Source organism: Barbus barbus (assembly GCF_936440315.1).
Source record: "Barbus barbus genome assembly, chromosome: 22".
Lineage (NCBI taxonomy): Eukaryota > Metazoa > Chordata > Actinopteri > Cypriniformes > Cyprinidae > Barbus > Barbus barbus.
The window spans coordinates 23576465-23581076 of NC_136750.1; the positions used below are offsets into that span (position 1 = coordinate 23576465).

Below are 4612 nucleotides of genomic sequence, written 5' to 3' on the forward strand. Positions count from 1 at the left end.
ATATATACATGTAAATGTAAATATTTTCTAAATATATACTGTATGTGTGTGTGTGTGTGTGTGTGTCTTTATACATAATAAATATACACAGTACACACACATTTATTATATATCACAGTATTCCACATGACTCTAGTCCATCAATTGATTTCTTGTGAAGTGAAAAGCTGTTGTTTGTAATAAACAAATCCCACATTAAGCTGTTTTAACATCAAGACACTGCTTTCAGCTAAAATACGAGGCCTCTATCCATTATATTGCTTACTCCAGGGAAAAGTCGACTCAACTGACTCAGGATAGAAATATGTACAGATCAAGCACTGCTTACAAGTGAAAGCAGTCCAACACAGTTCTAAACAAATATGTCAGTGGATTTTGATGTGAGGAGAGAACAGGGGACAGACTTTTTTACTGGAGGAACTAAGTGTTATTATGGATTACGGACTATGGATTATGCAAAGTTAAAACACCTTAATGATGGATTTGTTTCTTACAAACATGCAGATTTTCACTTTACAAGAGGTGATGGACTGAAATTGTGTGGATTACTCTCATTCTGACGGCACCCATTCACTGCAGAGGGTGAGTTACAAGTGATGTAATGCTGAATTTCTTCAAATCTGAGCCAAAAAAGAAACAAACTCTATGGCCTAAGGGTGCAAATATTTAGCAAATTTTCATTTTTGAGTGCTATTCCTTTCAAATTTATCTCACCAAGCCATTCGGTATAGTCTGCTGGCCCTGGTTCAAGTACATGTAATGATTGTTATAGCCTGTGCAGGTGAACACTCGCACGTATGGAAAAACGGAGAAGAGGAAGCACCTGGAATCACAACGAATCAAAAGAACATTAATTGTGATGCATAACACTGTATATGTTTTTTTTATTTCCGAACTCACCCTGGAACTGAGGTTTGACCTCCCAGGTTTGAGACGCAAAGCCCCCGAAGATGTGTCCTTTACCAAAATGACAGTGGGACCTCGACTTTTGCAGTTGCCCACTAGCCGGATGAAGCTTTCCCCGTGTATGTTTGTGGAGAACAGCAACCTCCAGGGGGCACTGTGTCCCGCTGACAGCTGAGGTGACAGGAACATCAGAAGAGGTATATTCACAAGACAACAGAGGTCACTCCAGGGAGCGTACTGACAAGGTAGCAACAGAGTTGGGGGAGGAAGGGAGGGCAACCCAACTCCTAGACTCTCACCAATCAGGAGCTCCAAAAACATGGCCATTGCTGGGATCCGGAACAGCCTGTCTTCCAGACAAGGAATGTCACACGTATTCTCAACAAGAACTAATTATATTAAATAGTTATTTTGGTGTGCACTGTATCTGTTAGTTACAGATTTGTTATCATCAACTAAAACTAAAAGAGAAATAAAAAACAATTACAGTTAAATACTAATATATTTGTGCATGTATGTATATATAGATATATAATCCACTTAGTATATTTATATATACACATTATTTTTCAGTCATACTATTAATTTTTTTATTTGAATTTAAAACAGTGTTTATTTTGTTACTGTTACAAACCTGAAGATTTTAAATCAGAGGTCAGCTGTTCTGCAAGAAGCTTAACACCTTGAGAGCCATCACCCATGCGATCTGGTTGCCAAGCTCGCAGATGCCCTCTGTGGGTTAAAGTCTGCACTGCAGCTGAAACCAGGTCCTCCACAAACTATTGAATAAACATTAAAAAAAAATCATATTACAATATCATAGCAGCAAGAATGATTTAGAAATTGAATTGAGATGCTTTGTTAAATTGAGTCTGTGGGGTTTAAATGATCATCACGAGTCAGCAAACTAAGTGGTTTATCTGATTGTGGCTTTAATTAACAGTGTTGTTATAGTTAATTAAAGCTATTAAAAATTTGAAATGAAGCTAAAATATAAACAATAAAATATTAGCAGAAATTTTAAGCTTAAAAAAAAAAAGAAGACATTTTTATGCAACCCAAATTTTGGAAATGTTGGGACGTTTTTTAAATTTGAATAAAATGAAAACTAAAAGACTTTCAAATCACATGAGCCAATATTTTATTAACAATAGAACATAGATAACATAACAAATGTTTAAACTGAGAAATTGTGCAATTTTATGCACAAAATGAGCTCTTAACACTGATACTGAAACACTTTGTATGATTAGATTTTGGTGATACTTACACCTCTGATGTGCTCAGTTGTGGTAGCAGTAGCCTTTGCACCCTCAGCCATTGCCAAGACCAAAGGTGCACATTCCTCTGCAAAGAATATCTGCCAAGAAAATCACCAGCTGCTCGCGACTTATCCCATCACCAGGAGGCACTGGCACTCCTGGATCAATGCTGTGTATGCCCTGAAATACTCTCTTTATCATTGATTCTGAGGCCATCAGTCCCATTGTCATCTGAAATAAATAAAAAGAAAACTGAAAAGTCAATCTCCATGTATGTTAAAGGGATAGTGGGATAGACAAAAATAGTAATTTACTCACTCTCATGTCATTCCAAAACTGTATTTGTTTCTTATGTTGAACGTAGAAAATATTTTGAAGAATGCTGGTAATCAAACAGTTGTTGGTCCCCATTGACTTCCATAGTATTTATTTCCCTACTATGGAAGTCAATGGGGACCAACAACTGTTTGGTTTTTCAAAATATCTTCTTTTGTGTTCAACATAAGAAAGAATCTGATTCAGGTTTGGAACGATATGTGGGTCAGTATATGATGACAAAATTTTCATATTTGGGTTAAGTGTTGGCACAGACATGCAATTTAAACAATAGAAGTTTGAATGACTTGCAACAGTTCACCAGTCATAACATTTACATTTATGATTTTAGCACATGCTTCTTTTTAGATAATCTACAATACTCTTCTGCCTTTTTACAAATAATATCAGACAACATATAAATGTTTATCCAATAACAATACCCAATTATTTATAACTGTCCCTTCCATGAGGAAGTAATTATTGTATGTGGAAAATGTAAAAATATGAGGGTTTTTGAAACAGTCAGTTTAAGCCTGTGTTATTTTAGTATAGCTTGGATACTATTATACAATAATATTTTAAATGTTTTTTATATTTGATTTTTCATTTTAATTTTAGTTATAATTTCAGTAATGTTGGTGTATGTTTTGTCATTTTTATAATTTTTTTAAGTATATAGTTTTTATAATTTTTTTATTTCAGTTTTAGTTATTTATTTTAGTTTGAACTATAATAACCATGGTTCAAGATGATGTCACACTGGAACACAAAATCATTAAAGGGATAGTTCACCCAAAAATGAACATTCTGTCATCATTTACTCACCCTCAAGTAGTTCCAAACCTGTATGAATGTCTTTGTTCTGCTGAACACAAAGGAAGATATTTTGAATAATGTTGGAAACAGAGCAGTTCTGGGGCACCATAGTATTTTTTTTTTCTACTATGGAGGTCAATGGTGCCCCAAAACAGCCTGGTTACAAACTTTCTTCCTTTGTGTAAGGACAGTGCCATGCAATCTTTTCTAAAGCTAACAACGACATAATCGTCAACAAACTAAATCAAATAAATGTTATCATAAATACTGCAGCAATTTAAGCATTACAGATCCAGTTCAATGTATTGTTACGTCACAGCTGTTTACCTTCAGCATGTCTAGGGATAAAACCTTCCCTGTTTTTCCAGATGAAACAGAGGAGCCATTTCCATAAAGTTTGTCAAATATAAACAGGTCTCTCATCCGGACGAAAAAGAGCCAGTCGTTTCTGCGCTACAACACTGTTGGCGTTCCCCATCACCCTGAAGGAAAACAAAAATAAATGAACTAATTAATGGAATTAAGTGCCATGGGTGCAACAGAATACATTAAATATTTATCCAGCTACCGACTGAAATTAAGTGCTAATGGAAAATTTTTAAATACAGTGCGCACTTGAGTTATGAAAGACTGAAGTGGGATTTTCAGACCTGGGGCCCATTTCAGTAAGGAGGTTCAACTTTTAAGTTGAAACTTAAACTCTAACACTCTTTTCACATAATTAAATATTCTCTAATCCAACCTGTTACATTTCTTAATTAGAGTAATAAAATTAACTACTGACTTGTCGACAGCAAGAAGGCAGAGGGAGAACCTGCACCAGCACCACTGACAGATGAAGAGGAGATTTCTAAAATCCAAAAGTAAAAAGAATAAATTTTGCTTTTGTATTAGGAAATAAAAATGACCAAAAATTTGTGAATAATTAGTTTAACAGCTGTGGTGGTGGTTATGGCTCCATCTGTCATCCTTCCATTCCATACAGTAATCAGTTTCATAAGGTGCGATGGTGGGGATATGCTTGTCATCAATGCATCCAACCACACTGGAAATCCTGATTATTTCGGGTTACTTCCACAGGTCACAGAAAGATGTTATCAAGTGAACATCATTTATCAGATTAGCCTCATTTAAACCCATTGCTACACCACTGACCTACAGTCCTGTGAAAACTCCTCTTTGACAGATTTGTGCCCAGGAAAAAAATCTCAGAAAGAGCGTGAGAGCGATGCACACTTTCCTAAAATCTGCATACAGGACTTATAATGTGCTCTGCATCTCCCATGTTTTAAAGAAAAGTACCATTTAAA

The 4612-nt window shown here is 35.4% G+C and overlaps 1 pseudogene across 1 annotated transcript; it reads right to left on the reverse strand.

The window, feature by feature from the left end:
• Positions 1 to 636: 636 nt before the first annotated feature.
• LOC306888292 (MTOR-associated protein MEAK7-like) lies at positions 637 to 4200 on the reverse strand (annotated as a pseudogene). Its single transcript, XR_013785972.1, has 6 exons — positions 4087 to 4200; positions 3630 to 3784; positions 2177 to 2399; positions 1541 to 1685; positions 901 to 1256; positions 637 to 823 (listed from the first exon to the last, which is right to left on the reverse strand). The product of XR_013785972.1 is annotated as an MTOR-associated protein MEAK7-like (transcript).
• Positions 4201 to 4612: the final 412 nt, after the last annotated feature.